This window comes from Primulina tabacum, chromosome 10 (assembly GCF_025594145.1).
Source record: "Primulina tabacum isolate GXHZ01 chromosome 10, ASM2559414v2, whole genome shotgun sequence".
Classification (NCBI taxonomy): Eukaryota; Viridiplantae; Streptophyta; class Magnoliopsida; order Lamiales; family Gesneriaceae; genus Primulina; species Primulina tabacum.
Window position 1 is genome coordinate 13,909,173 of NC_134559.1, and position 25,203 is coordinate 13,934,375.

General features: G+C 34.1%; 1 non-coding gene across 1 annotated transcript; it reads left to right on the forward strand.

Annotated features, from left to right (window-relative positions):
• Nucleotides 1-21,220: 21,220 nt before the first annotated feature.
• On the forward strand, nucleotides 21,221-21,331 carry LOC142513004 (small nucleolar RNA R71). The gene has a single exon (XR_012808973.1). It is a non-coding gene; the product is annotated as a small nucleolar RNA R71 (small nucleolar RNA).
• Nucleotides 21,332-25,203: the final 3,872 nt, after the last annotated feature.

A 25,203-nucleotide genomic window follows, 5' to 3' on the forward strand; every position in this document is an offset into this window, starting at 1 on the left:
TTTACAGTTTTACATCATTCATGTTTTCGGATTTGATACATGTTATTGATAACTGTTATATGCTTTTATATATGTTTTTATATAATTGTATGTTTACATTGTTTATACTGGGATTATATTATCACCGAAGTTATCCGGCTGTTGTCATGTTTGTATGTGTGCATGACAACAGATGGGACATGATCAGGGTCAAGAAGAGGATGAGAGAGGAAAATTTAGCGTGGAGATCCGGATCAGAAGTAGATAGGCTTCAGCACTTGATATATAGTAGTTGAATCCTAGTTTGATTTTAATGTATTGAGTATAAGACATGTACTTTACTTTTGATATGTATATAAGATTGATTACATTATGTTTCGCACTTGTATTTAAAAAAAAAAATTAGACCCTGTTTATCTTAATTGATTCAATTATTCCCAAAGATGATTAAGAAATCAATTAGCATCCGCAGTCCCCACAGCAGGTGGTATTGGAGCAGTAGTTTCCTTAGACTGAGATAGGAGCTATTGAGCGGGGTAGAATGAGTTTCCTTTCCTTACTTTTGCTTGCTAGCAATCTATTATGTGTTACTGCTTTAAAATGCATATTTACCTGATTATCTGATTTGATTGGAAACATGTGTTATTGAGAATGAATCAGAACCGATTCTTGATCAGCAGTAAGATGATCAGAGGAGGACTGAAATAGGTTTGTGGTATTTGGTTACTAATCTTTTTGATAATCAGATATGCCTCCTCGAAGAGTACCTGAACAGGGTAGTACTTCTGCTAATCCGATGGATGTGACAGCAACCCCGATGGAAACGTTACTGAAGAGGTTTCAGTCCTTTAAACCGCCAACCTTGAAAGGAACAGAGACTTCTGTTGACTGTGAATGTTGGTTAGATGATATTGAGATGCTGTTTGATTCCTTGGATTACACAGATGAGCACCGAGTCTGATTGATTGGGCACCAATTGCATGACGTTGCAAAGAACTGGTGGATTACGACAAAGAGAGCATTGGAGCATCGAGGTACGAATATCACTTGGAATGTCTTTAAAACTGAGTTCTATCAAAGATTTTTCCCAGTGTCATTCAGGAAAGACAAGGGTGCAGAGTTTGCAAATTTAAGACATGGTCAGTTGAATATTGAAGAGTATGTGGCCAAGTTCTCTACCTTGTTACGTTTTGCTCCACATGTGGCCGAGAATGACGAAGCTGTTGCTGATCAATTCATTAATGGGCTGAATCCTGAGATTTTTACATTGGTAAACACAGGGAGATCGAATAACTTTGCTGATGCCCTGAACAGAGCAAAAGGAGCTGAAGTGGGTCTGATGAGACAGAAAGGGGCTTCCTATGTTCCTTCAGCACCGAGACCACAACAACCCCCTCCCTGATTTGAGAGTAGGCAGCAGCAGTGGTGGAAAGAAAGATTTTCTGAAAGCTATAGGAAAACAGTTTAAGAAGTCTGGCAGCAGTTCTTCTAGCTCCAGTGGTTCCAGACAGAGCCAGAGTTATACCGGGGCTTATTGCAGAACTTGCGGAGGGAGACATCTGACCAAGCAATGTCAGGGAGTGATTGGTAGTTGCCGTATCTGTAGACAGCAGGGACACTTTGCCAGAGTCTGTCCACAGAAAGGTTCCCAGGGATCCCAGGGAGCAGAGTCAGCTAGATCAGTGGATCAGATAGATAGACGATTATCTATTGTTCACTCCTTCCAGCCACCACCGACGACTCCTCAGTCATAGCCGAGGCCAGGAGGAAGCCAGACTGTTAGCCAGCCTCCTAGACAGCAGGCCAGAGTATTTTCTTTGACTGAAGAACAGGCCCAGAAAGCACCAGACGATGTTGTCGCAGGTAACTGTTCTTTATGTGGTTACCCTGCTTATGTGTTGATTGATACAGGTGCTTCTCATACATTTATATCTGAACGATTTGCATTGAGTCATGCATTGCCTGTTGAGTCTTTATCTGCTGTAGTGTCTGTCTCTTCTCCTTTGGGGACATGTTTGATATCAGTGAATTATGTGAAACATTGTATGCTACAGTATGACGGGCATGAGATTGAGTTAAATTGCATTGTACTTGGATTGTCTGATTTTGACTGTATTATCGGTATCGATATGTTGACCAAGTACAGAGCTACCGTTGATTGTTTTCATAAGATTGTGAGATTCAGACCTGATATAGCTGATGAGTGAAAATTTTACGGTAAGGGTTCTAGATTGATAATTCCTTTGATATCCGTATTGTCTATGACTCGATTGTTACAGAAAAGAGCGGAGGGATTCCTTGTTTATTCAGTTGATTTACTGAAATCGAGCCCAGCATTGGCAGATTTGCCAGTGGTATGTGAGTTTGCTGACGTCTTCCCAGATGAGATTCCGGACTTGCCTCTAGTCAGAGAGATAGACTTCAGCATCGAATTGGTACCAGGTACCGTTCCGATTTCTAGAGCTCCTTACAGAATGGCACCGATAGAATTGAAAGATTTGAAAGATCAGTTGGAAGATTTACTGGCCAAGGGTTACATCAGACCGAGTGTTTCTCCTTAGGGTGCTCCGGTACTGTTTGTGAGAAAGAAAGACGGTTCAATGAGACTTTGTATTGACTACCGGCAACTAAACAAGGCTACGGTAAAGAATAAGTACCCTTTGCCTCGTATTGATGATTTATTTGATCAGTTGCAGGGTCCTTCTGTTTATTCCAAGATTGATCTGAGATCTGGATATCATCAGCTAAGAGTCAGAGATTCTGATATCTCGAAGACAGCGTTCAGAACCAGGTATGGACATTATGAGTTTATTGTCATGCCGTTTGGTTTGACCAATTCTCCAGCTGTATTTATGGGTCTGATGAACCGTGTGTTTCAGAGATATCTCGATGATTTCATGATTAAATTTATTGATGATATTTTGATATATTAGAAGAATATGATTGATCATTCTGAGCATTTGAGGATTGTATTGAGAACTCTGAGGGCTAAGAAATTATATGCAAAACTGTCGAAATTTGAATTCTGGTTGAGACAGGTTGTATTTCTGGGTCATATTATATCCGGAGAAGGTATTTCTGTTGATCCTAGCAAGGTTGAGGCAGTGATCAGTTGGCCGAGACCGACATTTGTGCCAGAGATACGCAGTTTCATGGGTTTGGGCAGGCTACTACCGCCGATTTATTAAAGATTTCTCGAGTATTGCTAAACCGATTACTCAGTTGACTCAGAAGAATGCTCCATTTGTTTGGTCAGAAGAATGTGAGTCCAGTTTTCTTGAGTTGAAGAAGAGATTGACCAGTGCTCCGGTGTTGACTATTCCGTCAGGTACTGGTGATTTCGTTGTTATTGTGATGCTTCTCACAGAGGACTAGGTTGTGTTTTGATGCAGCGAGGACATGTTATTGCGTATGCCTCGAGACAGTTGAAACCACATGAGACTCGCTACCCAATTCATGATCTTGAATTGGCGGCCATTGTATTTGCACTAAAGATATGGCGACATTACCTATATGGTGATAAGTTTGAGATTTATTCTGATCATAAAGGCTTGAAATAGCTGTTTTCACAGTCCTGAATTGAATATAAGGCAATGAAGATGGCTTGATTTATTGAAAGATTTTGATTGTGAAATCAAATATTATCCGGGGAAATCGAATGCAGCGGCTGATGCACTAAGTCGAAAGGTATGTTCTTTGTCCTTATCGACGATTGGTGTTTCAAAGTTGATTGAAGATTGCTGTTTGTCTGGATTGATATTTGAAACAGATTGTAAACCATTGAGATTATATGCTGTTCAAGTTGAACCAGAGCTGATTTTGAGAATTAAAGCGGCTCAAAAAGTTGATCAGAATGTTCAGAACTCGATAGCGATGGTCAGAGCAGGGCATCGATCAGAGTATCAGGTATGGGATAGTGTACTGTATGTGAATAATTGTATTGTTGTGCCAGATGTTTCAGATTTGAAACGACAGATTTTGTCAGAAGCGCATAGCAGTCGATTCAGTATTCATCCCGGTGGCAGAAAAATGTACAATGATCTGAAACGACAGTTTTGGTGGAAACAGATGAAAGCTGATATTGCTGAATTTGTATCCAAATGTCTGAATTGCCAACAGGTGAAAGCCGAGAGAAAGAAACCAGGAGGATTATTACAGAGTTTGTCCATTCCTGAATGGAAATGGGATCACATTTCCATGGATTTTGTAACGAAGTTACCGAGATCCTCCCGAGGTTGCGATGCGATTTAGGGTCGTGATTGATAGATTAACCAAATCCGCATGCTTTATTCCGTACAAGATGACGTATAGACATGACCAAATGGCAGAGATCTATGTCAGAGAGGTGGTCAGATTGCATGGACTGCCGAAGTCAATTGTTTCAGGACCGTGATCCTCGGTTTACTTCGCACTTTTGGCAGAGTTTACACCAGGCTCTAGGTACGAAGTTATATCTGAGTAACACATATCATCCTCAGACCGACGGACAGTCAGAGCGGAATATCCAGACACTGAGAATATGCTTAGAGCTGTAGTGCTTGATTTTAGCACTAGTTGGCAGGATTCATTGCCACTTAGTAAGTTTTCGTACAACAACAGTTATCAGACGAGTATAGAGATGGCACCGTTTGAAGCGTGGTACGGTAAGAAATGCAGATCCCCTCTATATTGAGATGATATCTCTGAGGTATCTGAGATTGGACCTGATATGATCAGAGATATGACTAAAAAAGTGAAGCTGATTCAGAAGAGAATGAAGGCAGCTCAAGACAGACAGGGCAAATATGCCAATGTTCGACGTAGACCGTTGGTATTTGAGGCAGGAGATCGAGTATTCTTGAAGATTTCACCTTTCAGAGGAGTTGTCAGATTTGGCAAGAAAGGGAAGTTGTCTCCACGTTATATTGGGCCTTATGAGATTCTCGACAAGATAGGAGATCGTGTCTATTGACTCGCATTACCGCCTTCACTATCTGGAATACATGATGTCTTTCATGTATCGTTATTGAGGAAATATCTTCCCGATGCTTCACATATTCTTCAGCCAGACGAGGCTTAACTTGATGAAACTCTGAGTTACTTCGAGAAGCCGATTCAGATTCTCGATCGTAAGGAAAAGCAGCTCAGAACGAAGACTATTCCGCTTATGAAAGTTCAGTGGAGTCGTCATGGCATCGAAGAAGCTACCTGGGAGACAGAGTCAGATATGAGACAGAGATTTCCAGAGTTATTTCATTGATGTGAGTTTTCCATTCAGCTTCTGTTATACATTCTTTCTGATATGATTTGATTGCCTGTTATTTGGAGGACGAAATCAGATCTTAGGGGGGAGAAATGTAATGCCCGAGATTTTAGTATTGTAATAAGACATTAATTCATTGACATAATTAAGATTACAGGGGCTAAAATAAGACGTGAAAGGAGAAGCCGGGCGTTGGTGCATAACAAGCCAAGAAGTTGGACAGAACGTGTGGCGCCCGAGCGGTAGGAAAAGACCGCCCGAGCGCCAATGCACCGCAAGTTAAGAATTTATACAGAATTTCTGGCGCCCGAGCGGTAGAAAATGACCACCCAAGCTGCCAGTGTTCAACAAGAATATGTTCCGGACAGAAGGTTCCGTGCCCGAGCGGTAATTTATAACCGCCCGAGCGCCGACTGAAATTCATGGAAAATGAGCCACGTTTCCTTAACATGCAACTTGATATATATATAGCCATTTCCTTCAGAATTGAGCAGAAAGGAAACCGAGAAGTCTCCCTAAAGATCCTTATGCCTTTATACTTTTTAGATTATGATTTGCGGAGGATCCAACCGTTAGAATTTGAATCCGACTTCAGTACCGTGTTTCTATCAACGAAAGCTTCAACTGGACGTAAGTTTTACTACGTTTTGTTATGATTTGAAATTATGATATTAAGGGAATCGGATATGATTCATATATGATGTTCTTGCGATATTAGACATCGTATAATTGAAACTGGATTGAGGAACAGATACCATATGAAATTGTTATCATTTTCAGAATGGGTTTGATTGAGATTTGACATCAGATTTGTATTGTTATTGATTATGATTTGTGAAAATTGATATCTGTTGATTTGTATTGCTGGGTATATTGAGATTGTGTAGTTATGCTGTTGAAACAGAATTTGATTGAGTTCTGATTATATCCAGTATTGATTTGAATGGTGTATTGATACGATACCCTCGATATTGTCATTGCTAGATTGAGTAATTGACAGATTTGAATTCAAGACTTCGACAGAGCCAGAAACCCAAGAAAGAAAGGTATAAATCAATGTTAATCGGGAGATCGACTCGAGTCAGATTGGACTTGAGTTTCCCAAAAACCACATACTCTATTTATTGCATTGATGTTTGCAATTCCTGATACTGATATGATTAGTCTATTGAGTTATAGCAAAGCGTGTATTGAGCCATAGGCGGAGATGCCTAGTTATTGGCGGATATGTCAAGACACTGGATGTTTGATTTATATCGATGTTGCATAGGAGCGGATTGACTTCTATTGCGGAGATTCGGTATATTGTAATATCCAAGAACCGGGATCCCTAGATTAGAGATGAGTCGAGTTTGAGATGACGAGTCATGAGTTTATTTACAGTTTTATATCAATCATGTTTTCGTATTTGATACATGTTATTGATAACTATTATATGCTTTTATAAATTTTTATATAATTGCATGTTTACATTGTTTATACTGGGATTATATTCTCACCGGAGTTATCCGGCTGTTGTCGTATTTGTATGTGTGCATGACAACAGATGGGACATGATCAGGGTCAAGAAGAGGATGAGAGAGGACAAGTTAGCGTGGAGATCCGGATCAGAAGTAGATAGGCTTCAGCACTTGATATATGGTAGTTGAACCCTAATTTGATTTTAATGTATTGAGTACAAGACATGTACTTTACTTTTGATATGCATATCAGATTGATTACATTACGTTTCCGCACTTGTATTTTAAAAAAAAAATTTAGACCCTGTTTATCTTAATTGATTCAATTATTCCCAAAGATGATTAAGAAATGAATTAGCGTCCGGGTCCCCACAATATCCGTTGATTTCCACGTCAATATTTTTTTGACAATCGTACACTGTAAGCTCTGAAATGCGGCGTTCCACTATGAGTTGCAGTCTTCTTAGTACTGTTGTCGGTTTAATGTCCTTTTCAACTGATGACGTGTACAGCTGAATGATCAGCTGATAAGTAAACGCTGGTAAGCTTTCAACTGAATATATCAACTGATCAGTTTCCCACTGACCAGTCAGTTGTCTTAGATAGTTCAGTTCAGCTGGTTTCAGTTGCCTTCGATAAACTGCGCATTAGTCTTCAGTTAGGCAACTTGTCAGTTCTTGATCAGTTAGTCCACATAGTTTTAAACACATAGTTTGTCAAACCACTGAAATTAAGTTTCTAACATTACATTTATGCGGGTATAGCCATGTGTCCTTGTTGTTTCGGCTATTTAAAATTCCTTGGACACTACCTGAAAAGAGTAACGAAAAGATCTTCTTTTGTTTATTCTTAATGAAAACTTTATTATACACTCATAGATAGACACTTTGTATTCAAAGAATTTTGATAGATTGGTTTTCAAGTTAATCTGTTCTGTTTGAAAAAGTTGGTTCAAGTCATGCTGATGAATAAAATTATCAGATCGAAATAGTTGAACATCTCAATCTATCAGTTCAGTTTAGCTGGTAACATCGTAGTTTGATAATCATATTTTTAGTATTGTTTAGTTCAGTTTAATAATCTACATTAATATGAGTTTGAGTTAGATCAGTTTAGTTTGTGATCACCAAAGCTTAGATATAAATTTTGCCTTAACAATTTTTTCCTTTTTGAAGATGTCAAAACTAAGCTGTCTATTATAAGTAAGAGATAAGAACATATATTAATGCACAACAATAAATTATTAAAATTATTTAAAAGTTCTATCTCCTGATTTATCCTTTCTTGAACAGTTGATGAGGGGCATAGCTTGGTTTGTATGTGCTACTTAAGCTGCTGTGATGATGACCAAAACCAATACCACCAGAACTTCCAAAATGTGACTTCCTATGCTGAGATGACGGGGATGAAGGTTTAGATTTGTCTTATTCGTTCGGCTTTTCTGTAACGCCCTCGACTGATTTCATAAAATAACAGCGGAAATTTAAAATAATTTCTTAGAGGAAAGAAGGATTTAAAATTTTCTTGACATAAAAATATTTACAATCAAAAGTATATACATGATCAATAAAGAGTTGCATCAAAATACAAAATATCATTTTTGATAATGTCAAAAGCTAACAAAATATCTTTCTTCCTTCCATCTCTTGTATGCATATGACCTCGGCTCCAATCAATGTCCTGGCTCGTCACTCTTATCTGCATCACATGAAATAACTGGAATGAGTATAAAAACTCAGCAAGTGGAACTCTTACATAACAATCTATACATATCATACTCTGTAAAACATGACTTTGAAATCATTAAATACCATCTAACTCTCAAAACATGAATAACATAGTAGAACATGAACATAACGATGGTATTACTCTTTTCTCTGATGGATTGATATCTAAATAGTATCTCTGTCTCTGTACCTATATCCCATCGATGTAAATCGATTACTCTGTTGGGATATAAGCCTATGGTCGTTGATCAACTCATTGCATGCAATCTCTGACTATCTATTTATCAATCCAATAAATCATTTGAACTCCCTCTTGGACATTAAATCAAACACTTTGAAGACTCTTCTCATTTGCATTCCCTTTATATAATTGAGACATATGAAAGCCTCTAATATACAACAAAGTGTATCTATGCATAACATGAATCAAATGGAAGGGAATATCATGTTAAAACCAATGAAATACAATACATATACTTCATGTGAGCACAAGAAATGAATTCCACTTACAACCAATGGAAAGCTTGATTTTAATCTCTTGGTACAAATCCAACAACAATAAACCATGTATTGAACCATCAACAACTTAATAATCACAAACCCATACCATAAAATCCATAAAATCAACACAATCAATAATCCCATAATTTCCCCAAACACCATAAACCAAGAAATAACTAAAGCCACAAGATTACCTTAGCTCTTTGAACCCAAAATGATCTTGTTCTCACTTCAATAACCCAACTAGGAGCTTGAATCAAATAAATAAAAGAAAGGAAATGAGAACCCTAGCTTCCCTTGAGCTGAAGTAACCGAGAGGATTGGGAAAGAATGAGGAAAATTGAGCCAACTCTTGAATTATATCACTTAAATCTCGAAAACACGACTTTACTGTTCACGCACCGCGGGTGTGCTACTCCTCTTACCACGGGTGCGCTACTCCTCTTACCGCGGGTGCGCTAGGCTTACTGAACCACTTCCGAAAATCCAAAGGAACGACCGCAGGTGCGCTGCTTATTGGACCGTGGGTGCGCTGGAGGTTCTGCCCAAACACCGCGGGTGCACTGCATAATGGACCGCGGGTGCACTCTCCTCTGTAGCCAACAATATACTCTTTGCAACTAAAATCAAATCGCAACGTCGCTTCTCCTCATAATTTGACAACACTCTCAACATGAAAGTTGCACCACTATAGTCTTATCTAACCACTACAATTGGCCTCATACCAATTGGCTCGACATACAAATTATCATGAATTAAATCGTAACGACGCTACACTATGACTACACACCATCTATATACCACAATACTAGAAATCATAAATCGAAATTCTCAACATCAAACTATACTTAAACTTGACCAATTAGTCCATAAACATAAGAAATCACAAACCGTACCGTTCATCAAGCTTGGATATTACAATCTCCCCTCCTTAAAGAAATTTCGTCCCCGAAATTGACGTTATTGCGCAAACAACTCAGGATACTTTTCTTTCATCTCATCCTCTGGTTCCCACGTGGCTTCTTCAATAAATTGATTCCTCCAAAGGACTTTAACAATGCCGATCTCTTTGTTTCTCAATACTTTAACTTTGCGATCCAGAATCTGGACTGGAATCTCTTGGTACGTCAAATTCGGCGTCAAATCCAATGGCTCGTGACGAAGAACATGGGAAAGATTCGCAGTATACTTCCTGAGCATGGAGACATGAAAAACATTATGAACTCTATCAAGATCTGGTGGTCAGGCTAACATGTAAACTCGATCACCAACTCTGTCCAAAATCTCAAATGGGCCAATAAACCTTGGACTCAACTTTCCCTTTTTGCCAAACCGCATCACAGCTTTAAGAGGTGCAATCTTCAAGAACACGTGATCGCCAACCTCAAACTGCAACGACCTTCGTCTTACATCAGCATAACTCTTCTGTCTTGACTGTACTGTCTTCATCCTCTCTCGAATAACAGCAACAACATCAGCTGTCTGTTGGACCAACTCTGGACCCAACATCTTTCTCTCACCAATCTCGTCCCAATATAAGGGGGATCTACATTTTCTGCCATAAAGTGCTTCATACGGTGCTATGCCAATTGTCGCCTGGTAGCTGTTATTGTACGAGAATTCAACAAGAGGCAATTTGGAATCTCAACTGCCAGGATAGTCGATAGTACAAGCTCTGAGCATATCCTCCAAAATCTGAATAACTCTCTCTGATTGACCGTCGCTCTGGGGATGATATCCTGTACTGAATGCTAACCGTGTACCCAAGGCTCTGTGTAAACTCTTCCAAAACTCTGAAGTAAATCTAGGGTCACGATCGGACACGATCGACACAGGAACACCATGAAGTTTGACAATCTCTGCTATGTACTCTTCGACATACTGGTTCATGGAATACAGTTGTCTTGACTGGGAGAAAATGCGCTGACTTGGTCAACCGATCAGCGATAATTCAAAGTAGAGTTATAACCTTTCTGCATTCTAGGAAGACCAATCACAAAGTCCATTGTAATGTGCTTCCATTTCCATTGAGGAATCGGCAATGACTGCAATGTCCCAGCAGGATTCTGGTGTTCGATTTTCACCTGCTGACAAGTTAGACACCGAGAAATAAACATGGCAATATCCTTCTTCATACCTGGCCACCAATAGAGTCTTCGAAGATCCTGATACATCTTGGTACTACCTGGATGTATCGAGTATGGCGCGGTATGTGCCTCTATCAAGACGTCTCGCCGAATATCATCACCAGTAGGAATGCATATACGGTCTCTGACTGTTATCAAACCATCTTTATTCATCCCATACTCTGAGTTACCTCTCTCTTTTGCTCTGGCTCTCATCTCTGTCAACTGAACATCATTGGCCTGCTCTCTATGGATTCTATTCGTCAATGTAGCCTGAATGATCAACGCTGAAAAGCGAGCAATGGTTCTTGGTACTACCAAAATTATCTCTTCTCGTTGCAAGTCTAACAACAATGGTTTCTGGATCATAGAACTCAAAGATGAACTCGACTTACGGCTCAATGCATCTGCTACAACATTCGCCTTCCCAGGGTGGTAACTAATCGTCACATCATAATCTTTGACAAGCTCTAACCACTGTCTCTGCCGCATATTGAGTTCTTTCTGGGAAAACAAATACCTTAAACTCTTTTGGTCCGTGAAAATTTCACACTTTTCGTCATATAAATAATGTCTCCAGATTTTCAAGGCGAATACCACAGCTGCCAGTTCCAGATCATGCAGTAGGATAATTTTTCTCGTAGTCTTTCAACTGACGAGAAGCATAAGCTATAACCTTTCCACGTTGCATCAGCACTGCACCGAGGCCCTTCTTCGACGCATCGGTAAAAACAACAAAGTCTTCTGTACCACTAGGCAATACAAGTACCGGAGCTGTCGTCAACCTATTTTTCAACTCTTGGAATCCACTTTGACATTCATTGGACCACTCAAACTTCACAGTCTTTGCTACTACTTAAATAATAATTCACCCAAGTGTAGGTTGTCTGCAAGTAATATAATTCGTAAGTACGAGATCGATCCACAGAGAGGTTATTTAAATTTATTAATTTATAGATTACAAAATGCAAGAATTAAGTTTACAAATTATAAACTTTGTCAAGACTTGAGGATTTATTCTTGGTTTATGTAATATTGTTTAACTAAAAGTAAAACAAAAGAAACCACCATAAATAATGGTTCCAAAAAATTAAACACACACATAATATAATATAGTTCCCACTATAGAAAATACCGAATTAATCGATATTTTATATATGATACCTATGATTATAATTATGACTATATAAATAAATAATTGCATAAAGTAAATGTTAAATTAAATCATTATATTTCATTTAGAACAACCGGCAGAGCCACGCTATTGCCTAAATGAAATATATTGATTTAATAAGTTAGTTGCGGTAAAGTAAAAGTTAGTTGCGATAAAGTAAATGTTAGTTGCGATAAAGTAAATGTTAGTTGCGAGAAAGTAAAAGTTAGATGCGAAAAATAAAAGTTAGTTGCGAGAAAGTAAATGTTAGATTGTTAGATGTTAGTATTAAATCATAATATTTCATTTAGAACAACCGGCAGAGCCACACTATCGTCTAAATGAAATATTATGATATTATTATATAAATATATATATATATATATATACATATATAATAATAAGTGATGAAATATTTATTGTATCAAAATGAAACAACAAATCAAGATAACCACTTTAATGATATCAAGCATTTGATGTAAATTGATAACAACAAATAATTCATTTTTATACCTACAATAAAAATAAGTTAACTAAATGAAAAGAAATAAAGAAAGAATATACAAAATATAAACAATCTTACTTCACCAAGAATGCATCCTCTTCACCTTGACATAATAGATTTAGCTTGCCATAAGCTTACTTTTGATCAACACTAAAATATCACTCATAGTTGAGAAAATGAAAGAAAATATATTGGAACTTAGAACTTTGATACACACTCACACTATATTTTACAATGAGATAGAATGATTCTCAAGCTAGCACAAGGCCTCTATTTATAGGCCAAATGAGAGAAAGGGTCAAAATTTTTATTAATGCCATGTAGTTGCAATATTATTCTTTGTCTCCTTCAAGTTCAATTCCATGTCCCTTCTTTCAATGCTTTGTTCAACGACTTTAATCACCGAATTTGACTCTGCTCAAAATGGCAAACATGTGGAGAGTTGTCTGTAGATGAATTTGGCCACTTGGTTCACCTCATTTGGTTAAATATTGAAATAGTTATGATATTTTTACTATATGCTGGTCATAGTAAAAGTAAATTTGTCCTCCTTTTGATATTTGCACAATTTGATCATCTTAAGGAACTTTTTAGGCAATCATGTCTTCTGCAAAGTTGTAGATAATTTCTCAAGGATTCCAAACATGTTTGAGTCACCTCCATTTGAATTTTCTAGCTTGAGTTATCATTATTCTACCAACACGTAGAAAACCTGAAAATAAAACATATTTAGTAAGACAATTAAATATAAACAAACAATACTAAAATAACATAATTTTATAATTTTAATGAAACTTAAATTTTAAAATACAGGTTTTAACATATAATAAATTATTAATTTTAAGTTTCATCACACACCCACACTATCTTATTACTAGTCCCTTAGTAATAAAATTTATCGAAAAATCACAACCTAGATTCTTTATTCCTTTTATATATTCAAATACAAACATATTCATTAAAAATAAAATCATATACCGATTTATATATATATATATTTTTTCGTTTAATATAATAATATATAATTAGATGTGTTTTTATTATTATTTTTATTTTCACATAATATATAAAGTAACAATATATATATAATTTTTTTTAAATTTCTAAATTTTTTATAATAATATAGTCAAAAAGATAATTCACACCACTCACCATAACATGTATAATATCAGGAATATTATTGTAAAAGCCTCAACTCCATATATTCTTTCAGGTCAAAATGTTTAAGAAATAGCTAGTTTTCACTCATGTAGTTGGAATGAATATTAACTCTCATTGAAAAAGGCTAAGTATTAAAGCAGACAATTAATTAAACTAATATTGAAAACAAAATAGTAAAATTTACAAAGAATAAAATTCCCTTTTTTTTCTTTTTTTTTTAGCTTATTGTTTTTTTTTTAAATAACGTGACTGCAAAATTTTACAATAACATAAAATTTTGTTATCCAAACATTCTACCATAAATATATATATATATATATATATATATATATATATATATATTTATGTATATAAAAATTTATATAACGGATACATCCGACTACCTTTGAAACTTATCTAGCACAAACAAATCTTTTTGTTTGTTTGTTTTTTTTTTAACACAATATTGATGTTTTAGAACACATTGATAGTACATCAATCAAATCTAAAAAATTACAATGAATAAAGTATTTTGCAGTCCGTTATATATTTACTTTTTTTTTTCTTTTTTCAATAAATATTTTTTTTAGGGGAGTTATATTCTTGTAATTAACCATTTTTTAATAATCAATAAAAGTTTATTAATTGTTTTCTCATTTCTCACCACTCACTTACAAAAGATGTGTCAATATATATTATAATTTTACAAAAGAATTCTTTCAATTATACATGTTAACAACCATACAAACCATATATTTTAACTATATTCTCATAAAAATTTTAGAAATTATTATATTTGAAAACACATACAATTATATATATATATGAACACATCTATTATATATTTTATATTAATTGATCAAAAAATATATATAAATTGGTACATATGAAAAACTAATTTTTCTTTTAGTCTGTATTTTGAATATAATGAATATTAAAATCTAGTGTATTGTGATTTTCCAATAATTATTAACTAATGCGTTTTTAGGTGCATTTTACTGACACCTTACTCGACATGGAACTAAAAATTATTATTATTATTACTATATATAAGTATATATTTTAATTTTTTATATAAAAAAAACTAAGAGGAGAAGAAGAAATTATTCATACCTTAAAGAAAAACATTAAAACATACCGTTGAATCACAAGTTTAGCATCACATGAATTTTCTTTTCTTACTCTTGGATGTTGGCCAATTAAGTTGAGATAAGGATGGATCTGGTTCATGACTAAATCCTTGCAGTAAATCAATAAGTTCACCTTCACATGTAGCATAAACTAACATCTTTCGCGAAGCTAATGAAATAAATCCCTGTTCCACAACATCATCAAGAAACGATAACAGTTTATCATAATAATTGTTAACATTTAACAAACCAATTGGCTTATTGTGGATATTTAATTGTGCCCAACAAACAGTATGAAATATTTCTTCCAAAGTACCGAAACCTCATGACAAAGCAATGAAAGCATCTGAATGTTCAATCATTTGAGTGATTCGTTCATACATGTTGTCCACTTTCATTTCTTCTCCTATTGTTGATCCTGTAAGATTGGCTAAGGTAATCGGAATAATGCCTAAAACTTCACTTCCACCTGCATGCGCAGCTTTTGCAACTTTTCCCATGAGGCCAACTTCACCACCACCATATACCAAATGAATCTTTTTTTAGCAAGTGTTATTCCAAGATTTTCTGCTACTTCTTCATAAGTTAAATCTTTTCCTTCACTAGATCCACAAAATACACAAATATTTTTGATTTTACTTACCGTGGACGTTGACATGTTGAGAAATATGTTTTCTGTAATTGTTAGATCACAGCATATGAATTTATAAGCGTAACATGCCAAAAGTCAATATTTGAACAGGAAATTATTATTATTAAAAGAAAATTAAAATGACAAAATTAAAACAAATATATACAGCGTAGTTGTGATTGTGGCTCACATCTTCCTCTGATTTTACGTTCAGTAACGGCTTCAACGCCTTCTATGAGTCGAGGATATGCTTCCCATCCAATTTTCTTATAAATTGGCAAACATGGTCTTTTAACGTCAGATTCCCAAGACGAAATTGTGTATATATATTTACTTATCTAAATAGATATGTGTTACTACAGTAGGATCTTTGTAAGGCTGATTCCACCGTCCATATTGATATTCCTCCTGTTGAAATTGCCACCATAGTTTAAGAAGTTCATTTTGCATGTACCCACTAGAATGCGTATCAAGAACCTCTAGAAAATTATCCAAAGGCTCTTTACTCAGACCATTCTTAATGAATAAAATTTTATCTTCTCTATTCATTGATGTCATTCCAACATTTTTGCATTTTTCTTTACAAGTCCACCTTGCACATTTATGACATCCGCCTATACGTTTAGCTCTTCGTTTTTTGGCATATGTGCTTTTACCAAATCCTGGCATATCTCTTATTATTAATTCACTTGCTTCCCCAACCAATCGGACTTTTGCTTCAATTATCAAACGGACATCATTCGGTATGCCATATGACATCATCAATCTTAGCCGCTCACATCTAGCTTTATAAATTTTTTTCAACGCATTATCAGGTAAACAAGCAAAATATTTACGAAGATTCATAATACACGCATCCATATTATTATTATTATATATATTTCAATTATTTTGGGAAAATTGAAGAAACCGACTTAAACAGTCACGTAGTACCGTTATCCGCCACTTAACCGGGAAATGAACTAGAATCTGCAAAACAAAATGAAAATATCAAATAACTATTGTGGATCATATAAAGGCATAAACTCATTATTAAGAATTTCATTTTCTATAAAAGGCTTAAGTCTTTGCCCATTAACTTTAAACACGTCATTATTTTTAGGATTTTCAATATCAACAGCACCATGAGGATAAACAAATTTGACTATAAACGGTCCTGACCACCTCGATCTTAGTTTACCTGAAAATAAATGCAAACGAGAATTATAAAGCAAAACTTTTTGTCCAATTTCAAATGACTTTCTCATAATATTTTTATCATGAAAGGCTTTAGTTTTATCTTTATAAATCTTTGAATTTTCATATGCATCATTTCTTAATTCTTCAAGTTCATTTATTTGCAATTTTCTTAATTTAGATGCATCATCTAAATTAATATTAAATGCTTTAATTGCCCAATAAGCTTTATGTTCAAGTTCAACCGGTAAATGACAATGCTTACCAAAAACTAACATATATGGTGACATCCCTAATGATGTTTTAAATGCAGTTCTATATGCCCATAATGCATCAGTTAATCTTAAATACCAATCTTTTCGATTTGGATTAACTGTTTTTTCTAAAATTTGTTTTATTTCTCTATTTGCAAGTTCAACTTGACCCTTACTTTGAGGATGATATGGGGTAGAAACTTTATGTGTAATGTCATATTTTCTTAACAAAGAGGAAAATGATTTATTTATAAAATGACTTCCCCCATCACTAATTATTGCTCTAGGTATTCCAAATCGGCTAAAAATATTTTCTTTTAAAAATTTTATAACAACTTTATGATCATTAGTTCTACATGCAATTGCTTCAATCCATTTTAAAACATAATCAACAGCGACTAAAATGTACTTATATCCAAAAGATAATGGAAATGGACCCATAAAATCTATCCCCAACTATCAAATATTTCAATAATTATGATTGGATTTAAAGGCATCACGTTTCGTTTTGAAATTGATCTCATCTTCTGACAGTTTTCACAAGATTTGCAAAATAAATGCGTATCTTTGAATAAAGACGGCCAATAAAATCCACATTGTAAGATTTTTGTAGCTGTTTTATTTGATGAAAAATGACCTCCACATGCTTCAGAATGACAAAATTTAATAACATTACTTACTTCATTGTCGGGTATGCATCGTCGAAAAATTTGGTCAGGACAATACTTAAATAAGTAAGGATCATCCTAATAAAATTTTTTAACTTCTATCAAGAATTTATTCTTATCCTGTGAATTCCAATGAGAAGGCATTTTATTTGTCACAAGAAAATTTACAATGTTAGCAAACCAGGGCATAATAGTAGCATAAAACAACTGATCATCTGGAAAATTTTCATTTATTGGTATTTCAATATGAGATGATTCAGTCATTATTCTAGATAAATGATCGGCTACAACATTTTCTTTTCCTTTTTTATCTTTAATTATAATACTAAATTCTTGTAACAATAAAATCCACCGTATTAATCTTGGCTTAGCATCTTGTTTATTTGATAAATATTTTATGGCAGAATGATCGGTGTAAACAATAGTAGTAGAACCAATTAAATAAGATCGAAACTTATCTAATGCAAATACTACTGAGAGTAATTCTTTTTCAGTAGTTGAATAATTTATTTGGGCACTATTTAAGGTTCAACTAGCATAATAGATTGCATAAGGTTTTCTTTCTTTTCTTTGTCCTAACACAGCTCCTATAGCATAATCACTTTCATCACACATTAATTCAAATGGTAAAGACCAATCTGGAGGTTGTAAAATAGGTGATGTAACTAAAAGATTAATAATTTTTTTAAAAGCATTTTCACATTTCTGAGTCCATTCAAATTGTGTATCTTTTGTTAAAAGATTTGAAATTGGTTTAGATATTATGCTGAAATTTTTTATAAACCTTCTATAAAATCCTGCATGACCCAAGAATGATCGAACTTCTTTGACCGTTTTTGGTGATGTTAAATTAGCAATAACATCAACTTTGGCTTTATCAACTTCAATTCCTTTTTCAGATATAACATGTCCTAAAACAATCCCAGATTTAACCATATAATGATATTTTTCCCAATTTAAAACAAGATTTTTTTCTTCACATCTTTTTAATACTTCTTCTAGATTTTTAAGACAATTTTCAAATGAGTTTCCAAAAACAGTTATATCATCCATAAAAACTTCTACATATTCTTCAATCATATCACTGAAAATACTTAACATGCATCTTTGAAAAGTAGCCGGAGCATTACGTAAACCAAATGGCATTCTTTTAAATGCAAAAGTTCCGAAAGGACAAGTAAAAGTAGTTTTTTCTTGATCTTCTAATGATATAGGTATTTGATAATACCCCGAATACCCATCAAGAAAACAGTAATAAGAATTTCCTGCTATTTTTTCTAGAATTTGATCTAAAAATGGTAGTGGGAAATGATCTTTTCTAGTTGCATCATTTAATTTTCTATAATCAATACACATACGCCAACTAGATGGAATCCTAGCTTGTAATAACTCTCCCTTTTCATTTTTTATAACAGTGATGCCGGACTTTTTAGGTACTACTTGTGTTGGACTTACCCATTTACTATCTGAAATTGGATAGATAATTCCAGCGTCTAATAATTTTAATACTTCATTCTTAACAACTTCCTTCATATGTGGATTTAACCTTCTTTGTGGTTGTTGATATGTTTTAGCATTTTCTTCCAAGTGAATTTTATGTGTACAAATTAAAGGATTCATACCTTTTATATCTTTCAAAGTCCATCCAATTGCACATTTTTTAAGTAATTTAATCAAATCTTCTTCTTGATTTGGCAAAAGAGTGGAAGAAATTACAACAGGAAATGTTTTATTTTCACCAAGAAATACATATTTCAATTCTAATGGTAAAACTTTTAATTCAAGTTTTGTATTATCATCTTCTTTAAAATTATTTTTAGACTCAAAACTTTCTATTGAAAAAACTTCAGATTGTTGATTTAAGTTTTCTTCTTGTATATTTTCTTCCACAATTGGTTCAATTTCATTATCATATTCATTTTCATTAATACTTGGTTGTTTACATAAATTGAACACATTAAGTTCTAGAGTCATATTTTCAAAAGACAATTTCATTATTCCATTTCGACAATTAATTAAAGCATTTGAAGTTGCTAGAAATGGTCGTCCCAATATTACTGGAATTTCATTATGTACTTCTATTGGTTGTGTATCCAAAACAATAGAATCTACATGATATATGAATTTATCAACTTGAACCAACACATCTTCTACAATACCTCTAGGTATTTTGATTGACCTATCCGCCAGTAAGAGAGTAACAGAAGTGGGTTTTAATTCTCCTAAATTAAGTTTTTCATAAACTGAATAAGGAAGTAAATTCACACTTGCTCCCAAATCCAACAAAGCTTTTTAATTTTATTTTCTCCAATAATACATGAAATTGTTGGACAACCAGGATCTTTATATTTTAAACTAGAATTATTTTGAAGAATAGAACTTACTTGTTCAGCCAAGAATGCTTTTTTCTTCACATGCAATTTTCTCTTTACAGTACATAAGTCTTTTATCTTCACTTGTTTAAAAACTTCATAGATATCAGAATCACTTTTTTGTTTTTTATGATTTGTTAATGCATGAGGAAATGGTGGAGGTTTATTTGACTTATTTACTATTTCAGATGATTTATCCTTCACCATATTATTCTTAAAATTTAAGGTATCATCATTCTCAAAAGTATCAGGATTATCATCCTTACTCTTTGATTTTAAATGATCCTTGTTTTCATTACTATATGGATCATTAACTATTTTACCACTTCTAAGGGTAATAACAGATTTTATTTGATCAATTTTTTCATTTTTTAATTTTTGATTTTGATTTTTAGGATTAGGTTGAGGTTGAGATGAAAATTTTCCTTTTTCATGAATATTAAGTGCAAATGCAAATTTTGCAAGAGTTTCTTTCAAATCAATCATAGATTGACTGTTTTGAATATTGATAGACTCTTGCTTTTGGATAAATGCATGAATTACATCTTCAAAGTTTTTTCTTGGAGGTGTAACATAAGGAATATAACCTTGATGATTTTGGTTATTTTGAAAATATTGTTGTGACGGTTGTGCATTATTATCATTCCTCCAACTAAAATTAGGATGATTTTTCCATCCAGGATTATATGATGGTGAAAAAGGATCTAGTATTGGTTTTTTATAATTGTTAACATAATTTGCTTGTTCATGGAGACATTCTTTAAATGTAGGTAATGTTGGACAATCTTTTGTAGCATGATCTTGTGTATCACATATATGACAAACAATTTCTTGAATACTTTTTAATTGACCACTCTTTTTCATTTCTAATGACTCAATTTTTCTTGCTAAAGATGCAAGTTTAGCTTGAATATCTATATCATCTTTAAGATTATAGATACCACCCCCATTTGTTGAATTATTGTTTTTAGTTGTTGGTGGTTCTATTGTGCCTATATTATCCCAATTTTGAGCATTTTCTGCTAATGAATCCAAATATTTCATAGCTTCATTTGGGTTTTTATCTTCAAAAGTTCCATTACACACGAATTTTATCATTTGCCTATCTTTAGGTATTAGACCTTCATAAAAGTGAGAAACTATTCTCCATGTTTCAAAACCATGATGTGGGCATGTATTAAGTAATTCTTTATATCTATCCCAACATTGATAAAACGTTTCTCCTTGTTTTTGAGAAAAAGTTGTAATTTGTCTTTTAAAAGAGTTTGTTCTATGGGAAGGGAAAAACTTTTTGAGAAATTGTTGTTGCATTTCTTCCCATGATCTTATTAAACTTGATCTTAAATTTTGTAGCCATGTTTTAGCTTTATCTTTTAAAGAAAAAGGGAAAAGCTTTAATCGAACTATATCCATGCTACAATTTTGATCATTATAAGTGTTACAAACTTCCTCAAATTCTCTTAGATGCAAATATGGATTTTCAGAACCTAAACCATGAAAATTTGGTAAAAGTTGAATAATTTGAGGTTTGAAGTTGAAATTAGATGCATCAGGAGGAAAAACTAAAAAAGATGGGGCACTAGTTCTAATAGGGTTCATATGGTGCCTAAGTGTTCTTAATTGATCATGTTCTTGATTATTATTATTATTATTATTATCTTGATTATTTGAATTATCATCCATGTTTAAATTATTTTCAGATACTCGAATAAGTCTACCACTTTTTTTTCGACTCCAAATACTCATACAAAAAAAAAAAAAAACAACACAATACTTATAAATAAAACATAATTAACAAATATAAACTTAATTTATACCTCCCTGGCAACGGCGCCAAAAACTTGCTACTACTTAAATAATAATTCACCCAAGTGTAGGTTGTCTGCAAGTAATATAATTCGTAAGTACGAGATCGATCCACAGAGAGATTATTTTGAGTTTAAATTTATTAATTTATAGATTGCCAAATGCAAGAATTAAGTTTACAAATTATAAACTTTGTCAAGGCTTGAGGATTTATTCTTGGTTTATGTAATATTGTTTAACTAAAAGTAAACAAAAGAAACCACCATAAATAATGGTTCCAAAAAATTAAACACACACATAATATAATATAGTTCCCACTATAGAAAATACCGAATTAACCGATATTTTATATATGGTACCTATGATTATAATTATGACTATATAAATAAATAATTGCATAAAGTAAATGTTAAATTAAATCATTATATTTCATTTAGAACAACCGGCAGAGCCACGCTATTGCCTAAATGAAATATATTGATTTAATAAGTTAGTTGCGGTAAAGTAAAAGTTAGTTGCGATAAAGTAAATGTTAGTTGCGAGAAAGTAAAAGTTAGATGCGAAAAATAAAAGTTAGTTGCGAGAAAGTAAATGTTAGATTGTTAGATGTTAGTATTAAATCATAATATTTCATTTAGAACAACCGGCAGAGCCACACTATCGTCTAAATGAAATATTATGATATTATTATATAAATATATATATATATATACATATATAATAATAAGTGATGAAATATTTATTGTATCAAAATTAAACAACAAATCAAGATAACCACTTTAATGGTATCAAGCATTTGATGTAAATTGATAACAACAAATAATTCATTTTTATACCTACAATAAAAATAAGTTAACTAAATGAAAAGAAATAAAGAAAGAATATACAAAATATAACAATCTTACTTCACCAAGAATGCATCCTCTTCACCTTAACATAATAGATTTAGCTTGCCATAAGCTTACTTTTGATCAACACTAAAATATCACTCATAGTTGAGAACATGAAAGAAAATATATTGGAACTTAGAAATTTGATACACACTCATACTATATTTTACAATGAGATAGAATGATTCTCAAGCTAGCACAAGGCCTCTATTTATAGGCCAAATGAGAGAAATGGTCAAAATTTTTATCAATGCCATGTAGTTGCAATATTATTCTTTGTCTCCTCCAAGTTCAATTCCATGTCTCTTCTTTCAATGCTTTGTTCAACGACTTTAATCACCGAATTTGACTCTGCTCAAAATGGCAAACATGTGGGGAATTGTCTGTAGATGAATTTGGCTACTTGGTTCACCTCATTTGGTTAAATATTGAAATAGTTATGATATTTATACTATATGCTGGTCATAGTAAAAGTAAATTTGTCCTCCTTTTGATATTTGCACAATTTGATCATCTTAAGGAACTTTTTAGGCAATCATGTCTTCTGCAAAGTTGTAGATAATTACTCAAGGATTCCAAACATGTTTGAGTCACCTCCATTTGAATTTTCTAGCTTGAGTTATCATTATTCTACCAACACGTAGAAAACCTGAAAATAAAACATATTTAGTAAGACAATTAAATATAAACAAACAATACTAAAATAACATAATTTTATAATTTTAATGAAACTTAAATTTTAAAATACAGGTTTTAACATATAATAAATTATTAATTTTAATTTTCATCAGTCTTCCTCATAAGATTAGTTAACGGCAGGGCAATTTTGGAAAAGTCTGAAATAAAACGACGATTATAACCCGCCAAACCAAGAAAACTGCGTACCTGTGATACAGTGGTAGGGATAGGCAACTTCTGAATCGCCTCTATTTTTGCTGGATCAACAGCTAAACCATCCTTCGAGACAACATGGCCTAAGAAAGAAATCTGCTCCAACCAGAACTCACATTTCTTCAACTTAGCATACAGCCTTTTCTCTCTCAAAAACTGAAGAACAACTCTAAGGTGCTCTACGTGAAGCTCTCTAGTCTTGGAATAAATCAATATATCATCGATGAAAACAATGACAAAGCTATCAAAATACGGCTTGAACACCCGGTTCATAAGATCCATGAAGAGTGAAGGAGCATTAGTCAGACCGAACGACATAATAAGAAATTCGTAATGAACATACCTGGTCCGAAACGCCATCTTAGGGATATCAGACTCTCTAACTTTCAACTGGTAATAGCCAGATCGTAGATCAATTTTCGAAAACACTGTAGTTCCCTGCAGTTGATCAAAAAGATCGTCTATTCGTGGCAATGGATATTTATTCTTAATCGTCACTTGTTGATTTCCCTGTAATCAATGCACAGCCGCAAAGGCCCGTCTTTCTTCTTGACAAAAAGAATCGGAGCTCCCCAAGGCGAAGAACTTGGCCGTATGAAACCTTTATCTAATAGATCCTGCAACTGCGTCTTCAATTCTTTCATCTCTGTCGGGGCCATTCTGTACGGAGCTTTGGAAATAGGAACCGTCCCCGGAACTAAATCGATCACAAACTCTACATCTCTGTCCGGCGGTAAACCCGGCACATCATCCTCAAATATATCAGGGAACTCTCTCACAACATTAATATCATCAATATTCAACTTCACAATTCTATCCATATCCACAATCGAAGCCAAAAACCCATCACAACCTCTAAACAACAACTTCTTAGCCTCAAGACATGAAATAAAAGGAAGGACCAGCGAAGTACCTGCACTGGCGAGCATACCTTCCTTATTTTCATCATCTGCAAATTTCACAGTCTTGGCAACGCAATCAATCACTGCACGATAAGTCGATAGCCAATCCATGCCAAGTATAATATCAAACGCAACCATCGGAATAACAATCAAATCGGCATAAACCACTCGCTCATCAATTTGAACAAAACGCGCATACAAATTAGACGTCGGGCATAACACATCCCCAGAAGGCAATACAACATTAAACTGGAGGGGAAGAACAGAAGGAACTAGACCCAAAGATCTCAAAAATAGTTCATACATAAAAGAATGAGTAGCACCTGTATCAATCAATGTCGTAGCTACTCTGCCTGAAATTAAGATAGTGCTAGAGATCACAGAAGAATCAGGATTTATACCTTCCTTCGTCATGGTGAAGATGCGACCCTGCACCTTCTCTTTACTCGAGCCTCTCGGACAGTCCTTGGCGATATGGCATGCAGTACCACATCGGTAGCACGTATGAGTACCAAACCTGCACTCACCCCTATGATGCCTACTACACTTGGGACACAATGGCTTCTCTGGATCAAATGGGATTGTCGGTGCTTTAGAACTCGGCTCTAGCTTGCCTTTCCCCTTGAAACTGCCTTTCCCTCTTTGGCTCG